Raw genomic sequence first — 22,293 nt, forward strand, 5'->3', positions numbered from 1 at the left:
AACCATAGGGATGAAGATCATGATTGATGTCAAGCCAGGATGGAAGCCCAACGACCTGACTGATGAAGAAATAGGAGACTTTGTGAAGGCCAGCAGGCACGCACCAGAAGGAACAAAGTTTCTCTATCCCAGGAAACACAGAAATGATGTGGGAAGATGGGTTTATTGTAGCCACAATGAACAATGTCAACTAATGACATGGAATAAAGACGAACATGTAAGAACAGCAGGAAGCCTCTAGGGAGTAATACAAATATGGACTCCAAAAAGACACTTCTTCAAACCATCAGGTATAGACCCAGAAGATGAAGAAGGAATGAACCCAAGCGATGGAGCGAAGATGAATATAGAAGAACCAAGTAAGATGAATCCAAAGACGGAGGTGAAAGTGGTCGATGAATCGCCCAGAGGGGGGAGTGTAGAGGAGGTCCCAAATAAAGCCTGCACTCCTGTCGTCCAGTTTGAAGTACCAGGAACGTTGACGCCAAAATATGTCACGTATGATGGGCAAATAAACCAGCAGAGAGCCGCAGTGGGGCTCTACCCAGTACCTATCAGTAGAGCAACACATATTGAAGTACCAATACCCAGAAAACCATGGACAGTAAGGTATCCATTAAGAAAACCCTACCAGCAAATGAGACAAAATGAAGGTTGCCTAAGTACAGTCCCGGAAGAAACCAAAAAGGTCTTAATGGAAGACGAATGGTGACGTCACAAGGACCCAGACAGACTCACAGATAGAAGAAATGACGACCCGAGAATGACACAAAGAGACGAAACGCCATGAAAAAGGATATTGTGCACTTAAAGTAAAAGAACGATGTCCAAATGTAAGAGAAGCTGTAGCAAAATGAAGATAGTCAATCAGTTTAGACCTGTACATATGCTTGGAACCGCAAGAAAGCAAAGAAACAGTACAGCTTGCTATGCTACGTAGAAGAATAGCGCGGCATGCACCATTATACATAAGTCTACCTCAAATGAAGGATTCTAGTATAAGCATAGTTCCCTTTGCAAACAAAGCAGAATCAACCCAGGTTACTAAAGGCCGAATGAGCAGGGATTCATATTCTAGCAAAACGAGAAGAGACGGCTGAATCAAAACTCGTCAGGAGCAACTTGTGCCAGAAGAGCCAAGGTTGAGCTAATAGAAGAGGAACAGTAGCTACATATAATTGAAACTTAAGAACAAAATATCCTGTCTCTGAAAGGTCGAGATAAGGAGGCGTAGGCAGGTGGCAAAGTAAATAAGTATCAAATACACACATTAAGAGAAACAAGACAAATTCACGGTGTGTAAATCATGTGACCAGCCAAGCAAGAAGAGCACGGGTTCACACCTACGCGTGGCATCCTCCCAAGCAGAGATATCAGAACTTTTCCAGACAGAAGATGCAGTTTCGAGGCCAACCACAGTGAAATAATTGACACATAGTTTCTGAAGCGATGATTGATTGTAACCATAATTGGAAAAAGGCTGGGTAACTAAGAGGCACCCCGCACCTGGTTGACCATTCTGCGTGCTGCTAAGCGAAGTGGAAGAATATGCATGGGGTTGGTGCCAACCCAATCACAATTGACCAAATAATCTAGGGTCCTATAGTTAGTAGAACCAATGAGACGTCGTACTTTTAGTGACGTCTACAGTAGTCATTTTTGAAGGAAGGGCTTAGACGCCAACCTGACAGTGTTTAACCAATCCCCTCACTCCGTTACCATATACAGATATAGATCCTATATAAAAGTTACCTTTTCCTAACCAATAGAATTGCATATTAACTTTTGAGTGTTACACGTCAAATTATGATGAGTTTTGAGTATAAATGTTACAACTTGTATGCAGTTCATTGGAGTTGAAGCGAGAAGGACGATCGCATCATTGCTGATTTCCATGACTCCCCGTTTTTTGTACTTGTCATTAAACGGACTCCCTTTGCCAAACCATTGAGCTGTCCTTAATGATTGGTGTTGGAGTAATAATTCTGTACCCCCATCCATCTCAAAGGTGCAGCTATCTCGTCTTAAAGTACTTCGGAGCAAACGTCGGCTCTATGGACCGGCCGGGGTTCTCTGGAGTACAGTACCAACACTGACTGGCCCTTAAGGGGTCTACGCCCCTGCAGGTGTGTCAGACAGAACAGCATCCACAGCAGAATCACTCACCAGTGACAGCAATGAGGGATCAATGCCTGATTCCGAACCAGAGGCATAGGGCTCCTCAGAGGTGTACTCAAGAGACACCCCTGGCCAGGATCGTCTGGAGCACCAATGGATTTTCATGGGCAACCACACCACAGCCTCCACTGGTGCCTGGATGGAGCTCTGAATACGTCAACCCATCCACCATCTCCTCCTCCTCCACATCCTCCTCCACTGCATCCAGTGCCTCATCACCTGCAGAAAATAAAAAGAAGATATGAACACACATGTTAATAGCATAGGCCACACACATAGGTATCACAATGTTGACAGCCAACACATGAACCAGCCATGTCACACATGACACAAACTCAGGCATGCAGTGTCAATGAGATGGAAGGGAAGCCTGAAAGAAGACATGGATGTGTGTGAAATGGCAAAATAAGACTTGTACTGCATGATGCATAGCACCTGCATCACACACAAGCTTGTGACTGGCATAGTCCTTCCACAAACATGACAGATGCCAACACACAGATGGCACGTAGCATAGCCATGCACGAACTGTCAACCAGACCCAGATGGAAGCTCAATACTACTGTGCATGAGCCATGTACAATGCATTTCATTTGACATTTCATTGAAATCACTATTATGAAACACACATGTGTCACAGGCTGCAATAACGCTAGGGTGTTGAAATACAGTGAAGGAAGGCACATGGATTCATCAATGGCAGGTCACTTTGACATCATGCAAGTGAATAGGAATTGGAAGGGCAGAACAGGGTTCACATGTGTATGGCCTCAACTATCCTTGAGAACACAGAGGCAGTATTGCGAAAGTCGTGGACTGATGGCAGTGTAATGGCAAGTTCAGTCATTCTGTGTAAAGTGTTGGTAGTGGGTTGTAGGGATACAGTAAACCCCACCCCCAAGGGCGGGGGATGGCTTGGAGGCAGTGCATGGCTCAAAATGGTTGCTCAGAGTACTGTGTTGTAGCAGACAGTGTGGGCAGGTGTCAATTGCATTCTTTCAGTCATCTGGGAGGACTACATCAGGGGAAAGGAGGACAGTAAGCACAACACATGAGGAAGCATCAGAAGTGCCCCCAGACCGGAGAAGATACAACAGCAGTTGCATAGAGGCAGGGAGGCTGTACCAGAGGGAGGCTTCCGCTCGAACCCCAAATTAATGGCCATGAGGAGCAACTGACCCTGAGTGAGCAGGAAAGGGATGATCAAATACTGGAGATGGAGTTGAATGAATTGCTTGGCCAGCACCCATATGGACTTGCTGGGAATGCACAGGGTACAGGAATCAACACTCATAGCCACTGTGAGCCTGTGCCATCCGCACAGTCCGAGTGAGATACCCTGCACCAATTCCAAAGGACGTTCCACACAGTCCAGGTCTGGCAGAGTTGTAGAGGAAAGAGTGTATAGTCACAGAAATGTGGGTGCAGCCTGTTGCAGTTGTCCGCCATCGGAATCACCAGTCCCATGGAGACAGTGACCTTCTGGGAAGGAGAGGTAAAGAAGAATGCTTCTGAGGAGGAACAGCTTGCAGGGTGACCTCACAGAGACGTCAGTCATGTGACGATAGAAGGTGAGTGTTGAGTGGTAGATCATCACAGGCTATCCGCGACCATAGGTTGGAGCAAGAATAGGGCCAAGAGAGGCTGCACAGAGATTGTCATGGAAGGAGGGAGCAGGTGTGGGGATGAGGATTGCCTCTGTGTGCAGGACATGGCAGTCATGTCAATGTAGCCTGAACTGGCAGACAATCATAACACGTCACCCAAGCAACATACACATGGCCTGGACACATATGCATCACCACTCACCGGACATTGTCTCATAATTTGGCAGGCCTCCCATGCCTTGGACCTGCTCCACTGCGATAAAATCACCAGCGATCTCATGTGCAGTGAGTTCATCGTCCTTTGGTGGTGTCCCACTGCCAGTCACCAGAGTAGAGGCGAAAATTGCAGCCAGCTTGTCTTTCGCTCAGCGTTGGAGGTCATTCCAACGCTTAACGACATCATCTGCTATGTGCCTCTCATGTCCCAAGGCACTGCCAGTGGCCCCTACGCTGAGCAGGCGTATGTGTGCTCCCTGCCCACACCAGCATGTTGCGGCCATGATCCCTCACGTAGTCCACAAGTGTGTCCAGTTCTTCATCACAGAAACTCCTATTCCTTGACGTGTGGGACTCCTGAGCCATATCTGGGGTACCAGCCTGTACCGCGGAAGCACGCTTCTTCCTCTTGCGAGGTGGTGCGGACCCTGAGTGGCTTGTGCCGCTCTGGTCAGTAGGGACTGAAGTGCAGGTGGACTGGCCAATGGAATCAGGCAATGATGTGACAACCGAAGGTCGGACTGCAGGTATTGCCAGCTGGCTGCTGTTTCCAGGACCCTGCACCACACCTGCCTTGGTGACAAGGGCCGGGACCAATCCAGTCCTGGCTGGGTGACCCAGAGTAGGGGTGGTGGTAGCTGCAGCTAGCCCTGCAGCTTCCACACCCTGGCTGCTCGGGACAGCAGATGACACTGCTGCTCCAGATCCACGTGTCCTGGTGACAGCAACTTGCACCACACATGGCTTAGCCTTCCGTACACAGGAATTTGCCATTGAGTCACCCTGTGCCTGTTCCGGGACCACTGCAGTCCGGGCTGGCCGACCCTGAGCCTGGGATGTGGTTGCCGCAGCTGCCCCTAGCGCTTCCACACCCAGGCTGCTCGGGACAGCAGATGGCACTGCACTTCGGGTCTGACGGGTGCTGGGGATGTCAGCAGTAACTGCATCTCCCTTACCCGCTTGGGTGGGGGGCATAGCTATCCCTGCATGTGCCTGAAAACACCCTGCCCACGTGGATCACCCCGGCCATGTCGCCTACTTTGTCCACCTTGGCCACACCGGCCAGCCTGGCCACTTCGCCCTCCGCGGCCACCTCTCGGTGGTCACCCAGCTATGCCTCCCTTACCACTTGTTGCCCTCCCAGTCATGGCACTGATGTACTAGCGCAATGGATGGTGCATACAACAACTGTCCTGGGGCAGGGTACGTGATGGAAAACATACCACTGTACTCCAGCAAGGCTGTATGTGACCCCTGGGGAAAAAATAACGGGTCATGCAACGCTCAGGCACCCCAAAATCAAAAACAAACGTGCATGCGACCCCTCAGTAGCACACGTACAATGAAAAAACATCCCGCACTACACTGTGGCACCCAGAAACACATAAAATGCATACGTGTGGCACATGTAGGCTACCATGACCTCAAAAATTGGTATGCGACACACAAGGACAACCACAGCGGGAAAAATGAATGCGTGACACACCGTCTGCCTGGAAAAATTAAGAAAAACACACGCACGTGTGCACATAGGCAATTCCCCCGCCAAAACAAGAAGTATGCACTGCCACAGTAGTGAACAATTAGTGTGTGAACCCACAAAAATATGAATCTCACAAGTCGGTCTCCACGAAAAGCACATACATTGCACTGTTGTCCTACGTGGACCTTTAACCTGTACTGAACGGCAACACCCAACGTCCAGCGCGCGTCACGTAACTTACGCACTTAGGGCCTTTCCTCTGATTACATTTTAACGCGCTTTTTCGACACGTGCAGAGTCACTCTGCACCTGGCTTTCCACAAAAAAAACACACGGAAGACCCACGCTCCTGCCCACAAGGCCATTTACCTGCCTCCAACTGTCTCGAGCTGTCTCCTACGAGCCATCTGCTGCTGCCAGCCCGCCCTGTGTGCCTGCTGCCCATGTGCCCTGCATTTTGGTGCCTGCACTGAATCCACTGCCAGGGAACCTGTTGTTGTGACCACCTCTGCTGATCCTGAAGACTCCCGACTGCCATACCACAGCTCCACAGCTCAGCCCGAGGACCACCTTGCCCACCCACACTTGCCTCGGGGGTTGCCATGTCTGACCCTACACCATCTGAGGCAAGGGGCAACCCCCTGGCAGAGAGGCAGAGGGCTGTCAGCGTCTCTCCTAGAGAAGTTGGCATCCTGGTGGAGCAAGTCCTGGGGCATTATGATGCCCTCTTCCCTGGACCATCGCGAATCGACAAGGAAGGACGGAGTAAGATCTGGGCGCACATCGTGTGTGCCATCAACGTGGAGAGGGTGGCACCCCGCGACTGCCAACATGTCCGTAAGCGCTGAGAAGACTTCAGTTCCAGGACCCTCAACAAGGCCCTGCGCCTCCTCAAGGCTGGTGATGATCAAGCGACGCGCCGGGGCTGGTTGCCCGACGATGAGATGCGGGTCCTGGAGCGCATCGACCCAGCGCTGTACGCCCAGGTCTTGGATTTGGTGCTCCATCTGGAGTCGACTGGTAAGTGTTCATGTGTTCTTGTCCACCATAGTGCATGTGTATGTTGATGTGTGGCTGGAGTGTGCACCATGGCCTCATGTCTGGCAGGCCTCCTGTACAGATGTCTGTGTGCATGTCCCTGACAGTGCTGCATGTGAGTCCATTCAAGCGTGACCCACATCAATGGTGTGTGTTGCAATGCTTGATGCGCACCGACATGTAACGAGGTGGACATGTTTGCATACCTGTGTCTGCACTGTGGCATGCGAGAGGTGTGACACATGGGTGCTTATGTCACCATCATGGATATGCATGGTGTACATGTGGTGTGTCTGAGTAGTGTGTGTGTGATTGACCAACCCCATGAATGCATGACATATGAGCATCTCAATGCGTGATTGACTCATGTGGCCCAGTTATCCCCAAGTGCACTGTGACGGAGGTCTACATGGCCTGATACATGACTGTCAGGTGATGTGTGTGTATGTGATGTGCATGTACCATGATGCATGTGAGGTTCAGCCCCTCTTCTGATGTGCCCGCAGTGCCTTTTACATGGATGTGAATGTTTGTTGCACATGGCATGCATGTTTGTGCATGTGTGTTGCTTGCACTGACCTGTGTGTTGGGGAGGGTGATGATGGTTGTGACGTTTGACAGTGCCACTTATGCGCATTTGCTTTGTGTCAAGCCGACATTTATTCGGTACACTGATGCTTGTGTTCAATGTCTCCGTATCCACAGCGACGAAGACGGAGGAAGAGTGCGGAGATGGTGCTGTGGAGCCCCGCAGCAGGGATGCCTCCACCAGGCAGAGACGCAGGGCCCAGTCATCCTCCCAGGTACCAATATCTTCCGGGAGCAAGGAGACTGGTGCTGCCTCCGCAACAAGGGCCGCAGCTGCTGAGGGAAGGCAAAAGAGGGTGAAGTTGGTTGTGGGCTCCTCGGCAGAGGCAAGGACAGGTGAGACCACGCAGGGGCAATCCAATGCGGAAGACAGTGGGGAGTCATCCATGTTGGTGGTGGACAAGGAGAAGGAGGAGGCCACATCAGCCCAGCACATGGGGCGCAGGTGGGGGTGATGAGCTAGGTGTGACAGGTGCAGTCCAGGATCAGGGGCCGGAGGCAGTGCAGGTCACCTTGGAGGGGCCTGTGACGGACCTTGTCCCTGACTCTGCGACTGCATCAGTATGCTCCTGCGGGCATGCCTCAGGCCCGACCTGTCCGCAGGTAGCGGATGCAGCCACGGAAATGGATCTTCCACTACCTGGGAATGAAGCAATTCGTGACAGGGTTGAGCCGATGCTAGCCGGTATTGCGAGGTATACAGGTGCCATTCGTGTTGATCTGCAGGCTTCCAATTGGGAGCTTGCAGATCATCACAATGAGGTCTGTCGTGTGCTGTCCACTGCTGTGGCCCCCTCCTCCTCTTCCTCCACTGTGCGCCAGTCGTCCTCCCTGCCGTATTCTGGCCCAGATACCACCGGGGCCCCCTGTGTACCTGTCCTGACCACGGCGGCCAGTCTGGTGGAGACCACATCCCTGCCACAGTCGGGAGTCGAAGGAGGATCAGCAGAGGTGGTCACTGCAGCAACAGGACCAATGTCAGTGGAGGTAGTGCAGGCACCAAGCAGCAGGGCATGTGCACGACAGCCCCGGGGGTTGTCATCCTCCCAGAGGCTGTCCCGGAGGGGCAGGCACCAGGCTTTTCGGCGGCGGCAGCAGGCTTGATGTGGGAGGCAACAGGACTCGGGGCCCTCAACATCAGGGGGGCAGGTATCGGCCAACGGGCAGGAGGGAAACGTGGACCTTGACACAAGTATGTCTTCCGTGTTGCAGCGAATAGACCAGCAAATCGGAGCAGAGCGGCAGCGGGCGCAGGGGTCACAACTCCACATCGCCAGGGTGGAGAACACTCTACGTCGGGAGGAGAGGCAGGCCGAGTTCTTCGAGGAGTCTCGCAGGGAGTTTGAGAGGAGCACATTGGAGTCCCTGTGGGCACTCGAGGGGAGAGAGAAGGCCCGCCTCAGGGAAATAGACACAGAGTTCGATGATGCCCTGGCCGAAACTCTTGGGGGAAATGGTGAGTCGTAGGACTAGCCCGCTGCCTTTGTAAATAGTTCATTAGGGTTAAGTTTCATTTTTTTATTTTGTTTATTTGGAGTTGATGGACTTTGCTCCGCATCTTGTAAATAGTTCTTTCTTCATGTGTTTCTTTCAGATTTGGATTTATGTTTTGGGATCATTGACCCTGTAGCTTTGTATATAGTTGGACCAAAACATTTTTGGGACTTTTTTATTCACCATGGACAAATGGTTTTCTTATTATTTCAGTTTGCAATTTGAGAGGCATCATTGGACATGGACCACTTTTTTGTGTTTTACATTTTTTTCCATCACGTTTTTTTTTTGCCATTTCATTTTCATTTGGATCACATTCATGTTGATTTTACTGGTTGTCTTATGTTAATACATGTTTATACCTTGCAATCAAAGCGGTATCTGCTCTCAATGGTTTGGTGCATGTCTCACTCTTCCTTGGCTCAGTTACATGTCCCTGCTTTTGAGCTATGTTGTTCATGTGTGTGCAAACATGCATGCGTGAATTTGTGATTGCCATGCCATGTGGCATGTACTGGGGAGTACAACCAATGGATGGGTGTTGTGGTGCACTGTGGGGGGGCAGCGTGTGGTGGCATTTTAGTGGACATAGGCTACATGATTGCATGTTGGGCCAACGTGTTGGAGGGGTGGGGGGACATGAGTCGGGCCTGCCAGCAGGTTGCCATCACTGGTGGGGGGACATGAGTCGGGGTCTACCTGCAGGTTGCTGTCACTGGTGGGGGTTGGGGGATATGAGTCAGGGCCTGCCTGCAGGTTGCCGTCACTGGTGTGGGGTGGGGGGGCATGAGTCAGGGCCTGCCTGCAGGTTGCCATCACTGGTGGGGGGACATGAGTTGGGGCCTGCCTGTGGGGTATGGTCACAGGTGGGCTGCCTACGGGGTATGGTAATGGGTGATGGGGGGTCCCTTGTGGTGTGGGCTGCCTGCGGGGTATGGTCACGGGTGTTGGGGTGATCCCTTGTGGTGTGGGCTGCCTGCGGGGTATGGTCACGGGTGGTGGGGGGGTCCCTTGTGGTGTGTGCTGCCTGCAGGTTATGGTCACGGGTGATGGGGAATCCCTTGTGGTGTGGGCTGCCTGCAGGGTATGGTCACGGGTGGGCTGCCTGCAGGGTATGGTAATGGGTGGTCCCTTGTGGTGTGGGCTGCCTGCGGGTATTGTTACGGGTGGGCTGCCTGTGGGGTATGGTTACGGGTGATGGGGGGGTCCCTTGTAGTGTGAGCTGCCTGCAGGGTATGGTCACTGTTAAGAAGGATTTCTGAACTCTGACCTAGAGGGTCAGAGGTTCAAAAGGCCAACCTAGTTTCTTGGAACAGGGTAACCTCTGGACAAGCCAGACCAATCAGGGTAGCTATGGTAGGCAGTCAAGACATAGGGCCTCATTACACGTTGTGCGGTAAATATCGACATTTACCGGCATGGCGCTATTAACGTGTCCGCCTTGGCAAGAGGCCGCTAATAGCGTACCATTACGAGTACGCGGACACGAGCATAGCACCATGCCGGTAATGACCCTACCACATGCCGCTAAAGACCCCAAAAAGACCCTTAGCGGCACCGATAAAAGCGCTGATAGCACTTCCGACCTCCCGCAACATGCAAACAGCGGTCACCGCTAATAGCGTCATAGCACAGGAACGGGAAAGAGGACGGTGGCCATCTTTAAAAACACAATCCATTGCGATCCTCTGCCCCCTGGACCTGTTTCGAGAACTGTGCCATTCCAAAGCCACAAGGAATCCCTCGTCATGCCTAAGGCCATAAAAAAAACAACCGACCGCCAGCGCAAGGAGAAGTTCACCAACGAGGAGCTAACAATGCTCACTGAGACCCTTGCAGCGAATGCCGACGTGGTATTTTCCAACGACATGCGGTGGGAGACCCTGATCCGGAAGAAGGCTATCTGGGCAGAAGTTGCCCTGAAAGTGAGTGCGGTGGGCACCACCACCCGCACTGTCCGGGAGTGCAGAAAGCGGTGGGACGGTCTCCGCCTCCGGGTCCGCAGTATACTGTCTGCGAACCGCAGCATGGCCATGACCACAGGAGGTGGAGCCGAATCGCCAATAAAATTGAAGGAGTGGGAGGAGACCTGCGCCAACACGAATTGGTGTTGAATCAATCGAGGGAGTCGGGAGCATGGAGCATGGTGTGGCCACTACATCAGATGGAGGCGAGTGTACACATGAAACTATGCACTGTGATTGTTGAGGTCTCCCCAAATGTGAGCCCAGATTCACCTCATGGATGCGCCAACATCCATACATGCATACAACCCTCGCCATGTCAGTGTCAAACCCAAACACACACACATGCACGCATCACCACAGACAAGTGCCACACAGAACCATGCATGGATGACCCACTCAACAGACCCATCACCTGCATCCCTACCAATGAAGTCCCAATGCACACAACAGCATGATTAACGTATTCTGCATGAAGTACATTAAACCATCATCAATGCCATCCCCCTCTTTGTCCCCCACAGGCTCACACACAGACAGTGAAGAACCTGGCACTGCGACTCAGGCACCTCCTGCCAAGAAAAAACCGAGGTCACAGGACACAGGGGACACCCCCACTACATCAAGGGGCAAAGGGAGAAGTGTTCCCATGCAGAGTGCCAAACATTGTCGGAGCGCCACTGCTACCATACCGCAGTCCACACCAGCAACAACTGCCACACCTTCAGATGTGAACCCCCCACCACAGATTCCAGCCACGGAGGGCCCGCCCTCCGCTGCCACAAGTTCCACAGGTGAGGCGGCAGCCACAGCGCCGCTCTACGGACCCGATAGAGTTCTCCATGGAAATGCACACCCCAACCCCCCCAGGAACCCCAGAGGCAACTCCACAGCAAACACCAGGGTCCAGTGTCCATGGCCAGTCTGGCGAGGACAACACGGGAGGGTGCAGTAGCCCACCGGTGGCTTCACCAGATGCCCTGGATGCAGAGGAAGGCGCAGCAGCCACACCACGAGCATGCCACAGTGCCCTTGACCTGGCCAGCATCAGGCAGCGCCAGGAGGACATTACTGTGCTGGAAGAGGCTGCCCGTCTCAGGGGGGAGATAACAGAGACTGCCAGGCACTCAAGGGAGGCAATTGAGGCCTGTGCCAACAGGCTGTGCTTGGAGATTGGCCAACTCAGGCAGGTCCTCACGCGTATAGCGGACGCGATGGACCGCCAGTTCCCACCACCACCACAGGGACAGACAGCCACCTCATCATCTGCTAGTTCGAGGCAGACAAGCCCCCTCCGCCGCTCCACGCACACCACGAGGCGCATGTCAACCCAGCCTCCTAATGCTGGTGGTGGCAATGGGGAATAGGGACTGCAGGGTCAACCTTCCATGTGTGCAGCAGGACAACAACATTGTGCAAGACACATAAGGGGTTGTTGTCGGGGGGAGGGGGTAAAGGGTGTTTCGGGACTGTTGTGGGGGAGGGGTAAAGGGTGTTTTGGGACTATTGTGGGGGGAGGGGGGAAGGGTGTTTCGGGACTGTTGTGGGGGGGAAGGGTGGTGGGATAGTTGGGGACATGCACTTTTACATCTTAATATTCCTTAATACACTGGTGATTACTCAAAACACAGGCTTGGACTTCTTCATTGTGTATGTGTACTTTATTGGTGACAGGGTCCATTGTGCGCTTCAACACAGACACCAGTGCATTACTACCCATATCCATCCTACAGAGTGAAAACCTGTTACTCAGAATATTTGGTTGATCAGATGCTGTCTCACATAACGTCCCTCCTGGCCATCGCCTCTTGCATGACCTGCATCCCCGTCACCTCCATCCTCATCACCATCATCATCCTCATCATGTGCTTGTATTTCAACGTCAGGGGGCAGTGGCACATTCAGTCTGATACACATATTGTGCAGCATGACACATGCCATGGTGATCTTGGCCCCCTTCTCATGGCCGTACAGGAGAGCGCCACCAGACCTGCTAATGCACCTAAACCGTGTCTTCAAAAGGCCAAATGTCTGCTCTATCACGACGCGGGTACGGTTATATGCACGATTGTAGTCCTCTTCGTGCCGGTTCTGTGGGTTCCGTACAGGGGTAAGGAGCCACCTCTTCAGGGGATAGCCGGCATCACCTGTATGGGTACCTGTTACTGGTCACCTCTGGAGTGGCCTGTACATATCAGACAAATCGACTTTGCATTTTGATTGATATCTACGACTAGCAGCATGCATGCAGACAATCTGTGTGACTGCAATGTGCAAAGGTGAGCTTGACCCTGCAACTGGACATGCCCAAATCATGGCTCCGACACCAATTGACATGTCCTGGGTGAGGCCAGGTCTTAGGTGTCCCTGGGCCCAGGCAAATTTGAAACCACACTGCTAGTGTGGTGGCATTCCGACATCGATGTTGCAATGCTGTGTAGAATCACTTCACCGGTGCTATAGGTGTGTGGTTGAATGCTATGGCTAGGGGTGATCCCTTTGCATGCATTCAAGGGCACATTTCTGTATTGATGTTGTGCTGCGCTAATTCTGTATTACCATCTTGCCGCCATGTTGCAGATTTGTGTATTATGTGGTGTGGCATGGTGTGCAATATGGATGTGGATGGATGTGTAGCATTCGTTGACCTGGATTGTTCTCTATGTTGTGCAGCTTATCATTGCATGTGGGTTATTGTCAAGTACATTGCGGCCTTCACTGATGGACATTGGGGTACATCTGTATGTCCATTTCTCCTACGGACGACAGTCAACACCCATTTGGAGTACTTATCCCCCCCCCCTAAACAAACCCAGTTGGAGTATGTATCTCTCACCCCCCCCCAATCACACTGCCATGTGCTTGGCCGGCTACTCACCAAGTAGCCACGAACGTTGTCCAGCTTGTCGCTCCATGTAGCGTGGTATGGTTGAGTTCCGCAGGACCATGGAATCATGGGTTGATCCGGGAAATCGGGCACAACAATAAATAATAATAATAATTTCGCATTTATATAGCGCTACGAACCCTCAGGTATCTGAGCGCTGCTTATTATTACCCACAGTGTGTGGTGCTGATTTATCGACCTCGGAAGGATGAAAGGCTGAGTTTGGCCCTGCCGGGATTCGAACCTGCGTCGGCAGGCTCTGCACTTTTGCTCTGCAAAGCGAACAATGTGTGATTATCTTGTTAGTGTCACATACCATTTGGTCATTGATGGACCACCAATTCCACATGGGTGCAGTCGATGGCCCGATGCAACTTGGGATGCCTGCCAGTGAATAGAAGCCAACTTTGGTGTTTGCAATCTCCCGGGCAGTCCGGGGCAGGTATATGTGTTCACGTCCATGCTTCAGGAGGGCATCGAGTACCTGGTTCAGCGTCCGTGAGAATACTGGTTGTGAGATGCCATGCATCTGCCCCATTGCATGCTGGTAGGTGCCTGTGGACAGGAAGTGGAGCACAGTCACCACCTTCAGTAGAGGGGGGATGGCAGTTCTGATGTCTATGAGGCTCACTATGTCGTCATGTATCATGTCCACGATGCTGGTGATGGTATGCCGGTCCATACGGTACAGGGTGTGTATCTGCTCAGGGGTTAGGTTAAATGGACTGGCTCTGATCCTGGGTATTGGTGGCTGCCTCTGTGGTATGACTAGGTGCCCTGGTGGTGCTTGCTGCGACTGTTTGCCCTCCTCCTCGTCCTCCTGTGTCTCCTCTGTGCTGCCTGTTGTTGTTGCTGCTGCACTGCAATCAAGTCCTCCAGCCCATGTAATGCTGCTAGTATTGGAACCATCTTGGTGTGGGAAGGGGTGTGGTGTGCTCCTTTTGTAATGCCACAGTCTCCATTGCCTCCACCTGTGCTGATTGTGTCCACCTGTGGCAGGTGGGAACACTGCTCTGTTCTTTTAACGGGTGGTTCGCGATGGTAAGGGGTTTTTGGGGCTTTACCATGACGCTATTAGCACGTCCACATGGCTTGTGATGGTGGGCTATTAGCGGCATGGCGCTATTTACGGGATGAAGGGTCGCGCGCACGCAAACTGACCGCTATTAGTGGCACCGTAGTTAGCGGTGCCGCTAATAGCGGTAATCCGGGTCGTAATTGGCAAGGGGATTTAACGTTACCAGTATTCCTGTTATGAAGACGCAGGAGCAGACAGGTAAGGTTCAATGGAAGTATTTATTATTGCTAATAAATGGGAAAAGACCCCCAACAAAAGCAGAGGTTCCCTTCCTCTCTGTAACTCCTCCAACTGACATAAATAGAACATAAACAAGAAACACAGCAAGCAAGGTTCTATGACATCATATAGAACATGGTGCATCAGAGAGCTCTCTCTACATGCATTTAGTACAGGCAGGCTACCTGCTACTTGGGAAAAGTATCACAACACATCTTCCCCTTTTTAAAAATAAAATTAATTCAACATCAAATTAATTCAACAGCACTCTTCTCCTCCTCGAACCACCTCACACATGACCTCTCTTCACCGTGGCAATTCTGTCTTTATTACACACTTGCCCTCCGGCCACGCGCACAGCCCCTTTCATGACTGCTACATCCCTGACCGGATCTGAGTAAAGAGAATCACCTTTCCTCTTAACAACCCCCTTCGTTATCCTGACCCAATCCCCACACTCCACATGCAATTCTTTCCTTGCTCTCCTCCTGTTTTCACGCATGACCCATTCAGTCTTCTTTTTCACTAGTGACTTTCTCACTTCTTCAACAACCACATCCGTCTCCCTGCTCCTACCAAGCCATGGCGGACACGCCAGGGAATATGGCTTTCGGCCCCTCATGAGTTCAAATGGGCACAGACCAGTTGTGGAATGTGGCGCCATCCTCAAAGCCCACATCCTATTTTGTATCGTGGCTAGCTTATCAAATCCACACTCTTCTCCCATACGGATGCTCTCCATCACACACCTGTTCATCTTTTCAACTACTCCGTTTGTCTCTGGATGTTATAAGGAAGTCCTTTTGTGGTCAACCCCACATTTCCTTAAATAATTTACAAAGCTTCCACCTACAAACCGAGGACCGTTATCCGTCAACACGCTTTCAGGCAGACCCTCATTGGCAAATATTTCCTGCAATACTATAATCATGCTTTCTCCCGTGATGTCTCTCACAATTTTAAAGTCTACCCACCTGTAGAACAGATCCACAACCAAAACAATGAACTTTCTACGTCCATAACCTAAATCCACCGGGCCTAGTATGTCCGTGGCAAGATCACTCCATATCCTTGATGGGAGACCAACATCCACCAATGGCTGTTTCTTAGCCACAACTCCCTTCCCACTCTTAATACACAGCTGACAATCAGCTAAACATTTTTCAATTTCCTTATCAAAAACCGGCCACCAATAATCGGCTCTTAATACTCCCTTGGTTTTGGTAACTCCAATGTGACCACTATGTGCTAGATCTATCACCTTTTTCCGCAAACCAACAGGAACCACTGCCCTTCCCCATCTGAACAAAATGTCATTGGCGACAGATAATTCGTCTTTCACCTCCTCCGCCAATTCCAACTTATTGGGCCATGATGTGGACAATACATACAGAATAACTCTGCTAATTGCATCATCTCTTTTCATCTCATCCAACCACTCTTGCTTGGATACAATTCCATCAGTGTTCACGAACACCAATTCCATCTCCTCATTTTCCACAACATCCGGAGCAATTACTCTTACCCTTGATAAACTGTCAGCTAGTATGTTGTCCTTTCCGGGTATAACATCCATTCTAAAACAATGTGTCTGCATCCTGGTGACCCAGCCTGCTACTCTACGCAAAACCTTGTCTAGGCCTTTATTTTCAAAGATAGCTTTCAAAGGTTTGTGATCTGTCTGGATCACAAACTCTACGCCCCACACAAAATTTCTGAAGTGTTCAACAGCCCAAAAGCATGCCAGAGCCTCCTTTTCGAGAACCGAATACCTCAACTCTGCTCCCTTGAGCCCCCTTGATGCATGAGCTATTACCTCTTCCGACCCATCTTCCTGCTTCTGGGATAACATAGCACCTAGTCCACCTTCACTTGCATCTACTGTAATGATCGATGGTTTTCTTGTGTCAAAGCACCCTAAAGGATGAGCCATATTTATCTCTTCCTTTATTCTGGCAAATTCCAGGTCACACTGTTGATTCCATACAAAGTCGGCACCCTCCCTCAAAATCTTTCTCATTTCCTGCACCTTGTCTGCATAGTTCACCACAAATTTTTGGTAAAACTCAGTCATACCAAGAAAGGAGCGAAGTTCACTCTTACTACTCGGTTTCTCAATATTCTTTATAGAATTTATCATATCTTCTTTGGGTCTAATACCGTCGCCCGATATCTCGTGACCTAGATAATCCACTTTTGTCACAGCAAACTTACATTTCTCTTCTCTCAATGTAATGCCCCTCTCTTCAAATATCTTCAACACCCTACATAAATTCCTATCATGCTCTTCCAATGTCACTCCACTCACTAACACATCATCTTGGAAACAGAACACACCCTTCACTCCTCTCACAAGACGATCCATGATTTTCTGAAACACTGACGAGGCTGACGCCAACCCAAAAGGCATCCTTCTAAATTGGAACACTCCTTCATGCGTCACAAAAGCCGTGACTTTCCTACATGCTTCCTCCAATTCGACCTGATGATAGGCTGATGTCATATCAAGTTTCGAAAAGTACTTTCCCCCACCCACCATGGTTAACATCTCACCCATGTTGGGCAGAGGGTGTCTGTCCACCATCACACACTTGTTTAACTCGCGCATGTCTACGCACAACCTCCGATCTCCTGAACTCTTTTTGACAATCACTACTGGGGAGACCCACTCAACCCCCCCAGCTCTTTCGATTACACCCGACATCAACAACTTCTCTAATTCTTTCTTTACACTATCCCGTAGGGCAAAAGGCACCGGCCTGAGCTTCGCCGCAACGGGCGTACTGCCCCTTCTTAAGATTATTTGGTGTTGAAAACCTTTCACTTTTCCCAACGTCTTATCAAATACCCTACCATACTCTGAAACGTACTTGCTGGAAACTGGGGACATTTCTGATACTTGTAACACTTGTTCTAGGTGGTTGGGATCAAGTCTGATGCCAAGATTCTTTTGTTCTCTCCATCCCAACAATGATTGGCCCCTCTTGGTAACATACACTTTGCCTTCACATTTGCGTCCTTTGAACTCGAACTTACTCCACACATATCCCAGTAACTGAATTCTATCCTGGTTATAACCACCAGGATTTATGTCGGGTTCCGACAATGCTGACAACAGCCCCTTCGTTTCAGTCTCAAATGCACTCCTGGACAATAGAGTAATTTTTGACCCAGAGTCAGCCATCATCGATACCTTACATCCATTCACTGTCAACACAGCATAGGGACGTTCACAATCATCTGAGCTTCCACCATTGGTAACAACATTGACAGTATTGACAATAACATTCTGCGACGGCATCACTATATCTTCTTCTGACGACCTTCCGTCTTCTTCTTCATTTACATAGAGGACCTTTCTTTGGCCAGACTGGCCAAATTGCTAGTTCTTGCAGCACGTCGCGAAATGTCCTCTCCATTTGCACTTGGTACATACAGCTTTCCGCCCTGGACACACTACAGACGACGCAAAATGTGATGCACTAGCGCAGCGATAGCATAGTCTCTCATCTTTTCTATCGTCTCCCTTTTCATTTCTCTGCGTTGATTCTGGATTCCTCTTTTCTTCAGCGTTACTCCGACCCGTCTGTTTGTTTCTTCCTCTTCTTTTGTTTTTCGCTTCACCCACATTTAATATTTCTGGCTTATTTTCCTTTGGCTCTCCCCCCTCTGTTTTCGAGAGTTTGGCTACACACGCCAGGGAATGTTCTACACGCTTGGCCAGGTCTAGCACTTCGTCCAAGTTCGGCTGATCTCTTAACCAAAGTTCCTCCCGTATTTTGTTGGATCGACAGTGGGTCATGAACTGATCGCGGATGTGTTCATCAAATGCCTCTTGGAACTTACATGTCAGAGCCAGATGGCGAAGTGCTGTCACGTAATCTTCAACGGATTCCCCATGGCCTTGTACTCGCATGCGGAAATTGTATCGCTGCAGGATCGTACTGGTTTTGGTGTTGAAGTGCTTGTCGAGCTTCACTAAGGCCAATTCAAATTCATTCAGGTCATCACCGCTGCCATCACCAGTCTGCTGAGGAAGGGTTTCAAAAATTCTTTGACCCTCGTATCCTAGGAAATGTAACAATAATGCCACTTTTCTCTCGCTGGAATATGACGTTCCACTGGCAGCTTTCATATAGTGCATAAACCCCTTGCTCCATTGAGGCCAAGCTATCTTTGCTGCTCCTGGGGTCGGCATGAATATAGGTGGGCCCGCTATGCCTGGTAGAGCTGCCATAGCTTTATGCGTGTAGGATCCAGTAGGCGCGATCCTTTGACATAAAGTTCACGCTACGTCCCACTGCAACTCACTGGGATCCGTTATATGCTTCCTTTCAAGTTCCCCTTTTCATATGCCAACACACCACTGTGACTCAGACGCTTCCCTCCATGTTCGCCTTGCTCCTCTCCAACAGGGTTCGTGGTAATAAATTCCTCAATAATACTTTGCGAATGTCATTGGACCAAGACGCGTGCTCCCATATGTGTGCACACCACGGCAAACTTCGTGCCTTCCCAAGCGTACACTTTGCGCCTCAGAAAGTGGCTTTACCGAACATGAAGTCCTTTAGTTCCGTTTGCTTTGCGCCTCTATAAGAAGATTTACGGTAACCGTCGTCACTCTGGCTTCCCCTCTACTGTAGCAAAGGAAAACGATCTTCGGGTCCTCAGGTTTCCGTGTCCGGGCAGGGCACAAAACGTGGTTGGGGAATGGACAGCAGGTTGCGGCGTAAATATGGGAGACAACACTTACTTGTGAGAATCGCCGGCACTTGCTGAGTCAGTTTGGCGGCCGCTCGACGCTATGGGAGAGCGGAGCAGCCTACCGAACACTGGGTTGCTTCCTCCCGTACCAATGTCTCACTTGGGGAAACCACTCTCAGGACTGCCGTAGAACCACGAAGCAACCTTCTCGCAGCAGGCCGCTCGACGCCGGGCAATGGCGGAGCAGCCTGCAAGGGACAGCGCAGGGACAGCTGCTCTCGTCGCAGGGGCAGCCGCTCTTCCTCTCCCCCGACCGCCGCTTCAACGGCAGGGGCACAACAGAGCTGATTGGCGGCGCTGATGCTTGGGCTCTTCAGGCCGCTCGACGCCGGGCATTAGCGGAGCAGCCCACGAGGGACAACGCAGGGGCAGCCACTAACGCCGCAGGGATGGCCTCTCTGCTTCTCTCCAGGCCGCCGCTTCAACGTCGAGGCGAGGCGGAGCGGATTGCTAGCCCTCACGATCCCATCCTCGTCGCCATTGTTATGAAGACGCAGGAGGAGACAGGTAAGGTTCAATGGAAGTATTTATTATAGCTAATAAATGGGAAAAGACCCCCAGCAAACACAGAGGTTCCCTTCCTCTCTGTAACTTCTCCAACTGACATAAATAGAACATAAACAAGAAACACAGCAAGCAAGGTTCTATGACATCATATAGAACATGGTGCATCAGAGAGCTCTCTCTACATGCATTTAGTACAGGCAGGCTACCTGCTACTTGGTAAAAGCATCACAACAATTCCCTTACCGGTAACGTTAATCCCTTACCGCACAACGTGTAATGAGGCCCTAAGTCTCAGGAGGGGTGAGGGTGACTGAAAGACCTCAATGAGCATACAAAGCAAGGACACTTACACATTACTCCAGACAGGTGTTATATTAAAAATATAGACACATTTATTACAAGCCCTTTGTAACATAGACCATAGTAAAGAATCACACTAATACTAGATTAAACCAATACATCATAATCAACACAATATATATACAAGACCAATGGGGTCCAAGGGGTTAAAAGCACGAAATATGTTGACCACCTAGATGGGGAGGAAAAACTTTAGACCCAGTTCCACATCAAGAATACACCTAACAAAGAGGCCATCCAAGCCCTACGAAGAGAGGAGCCTTATACTCAATAGTACATGCCCACGCTTGTGCCAATGGACAAAATAGGGTCTCTTCAAGGGTTTCTAGCAGTTCAGGAAGGTGGATAAGGCGATGAAGAACAAGTTCCCACCAGGACCTCCACTTGAGGGCAGAGGCAGTTTGAGAGTGCGGGATGGAGTCGCTATTTCGCAATAGCTGTGGAAAGGAAAGGGGCCCTCAGGGGCCACTTGTGCGTAAAAATAGGCTCCTGCGCTAGGGGCCACCTGTTGGGGTAAGGACTACTCACCGGTCCCTGACACAGGTAGACCCAAACTTCGCCAGTACAGTCCACTTCGCTGGCAGGTTCGAATGTGACAATCAAGACGTCTCAACACTGTGTAGTTCCCGAGTTGCAGCGAGGATTCCCAAATGGGATAGTGGTGATTTCTCTGCTGAGAGTGGAGGAATCGGCCCAGTTCCACTGCAGCAAGCTTCAGGGGAAAGGGGGTCACAAATGCAGTGAACTTCCACAGGTCATTGCCTTAGCAGGGCAACACGGTAACCGTGTTTACTCCGGTCCGGGCGCACTCGTCTCACTTCGGACTTGGGAATGCCAAGTGTATGAAATTCGGTGTGAGGGTGCCGTGGACACAGAGCTAGCAGTATACGAAGTTTCGAGGGCCTCCTCAAAACAGCGGCGGCGACAGAGCAAAGGTCCCGCGTAAGCCGGTCAGCCCACTGGTTGGCCCAGGGACACTTCCAAAGAGGCTTACTTGCAGGGTTTGATGAAGATGCCGAGAATAGTTTGTCCCACTATTCCAATGGGTCGAAGCGTCTTGGCAGACCTTCTAGGACGATCAGATGCAGAGGGGTCCCACGGGTCGACAGCGGGCTCAGGGTGCCAAACCTTTCAGCGGGTCACCAGCAATTCCTTGATTCGGCTTCTTGTTGCAGGATACTTGGCTCCTTATCCCTTGTCCGGTGTGAACTCAGGTGATCGACATGGTAGTGGTGTTTTCAGCCTCCTCTTATCCAAAGTTCCCTTCGCGCCAAAACAGAGAGGGCCCAATGGGAGATCTGCTCACAAACACTCACTCCATATGTGGACCAATCATGGGCCACGGTGGTCCCAGGCATTCAGGACACTCCAGACTCTCTGGCATCCAGGATGTGTATTGGGAATAGACATCCCAGCCCAAATCCTGGAGGCACACACACAAAGCATGCAGAAGCCTGCAAAAGCATTGGGTTTCACGGGAAAGTGCATGACCAAATAAGGACTGACCCGGGTCGACTCGACCTGGGGAAGGTGAAGGGGCAAGATGGTCAAAGGACAGGACAAAGAACCTCGTGGCATGGCCATTTTGGGAGCCAGACCACCTATTCATGCCAAACGCGGTTAACGCAGTTAACTTGGCAAGAAAGAGTTAAAAATATAAGAAAATGATAGCTGCCACCAGTCCTGTCCATGCCACATCTGCACAGTTCCTAAAAAGTCCAGCGAGAGTATCTAGGGCCTTTGGAAATGACTGTAGACCCAAGTGTGCAGTATGGTAAGATACACTGCACACTTGTTACATGTTGCACAAGAGTTGCAACATGAGGAAAGGACTAAGGGAAACAAAGTCTCCCAGTACTGACTGTTTTAAGGGCATGTCAGTTTCCCCATAAAAAGTGAGTGAAAGCCCA

The 22,293-nt window shown here is 50.7% G+C and overlaps 1 protein-coding gene across 1 annotated transcript in view; it reads right to left on the reverse strand.

The window, feature by feature from the left end:
- LOC138513680 (V-type proton ATPase 116 kDa subunit a 4-like) overlaps nucleotides 1-22,293 on the reverse strand; it is a 4,716,919-nt gene that overhangs the window by 409,522 nt on the left and 4,285,104 nt on the right. The window lies entirely within an intron of this gene.

Source organism: Ambystoma mexicanum, chromosome 12 (genome assembly GCF_040938575.1).
Source record: "Ambystoma mexicanum isolate Mex_15411 chromosome 12, UKY_AmexF1_1, whole genome shotgun sequence".
NCBI lineage: Eukaryota > Metazoa > Chordata > Amphibia > Caudata > Ambystomatidae > Ambystoma > Ambystoma mexicanum.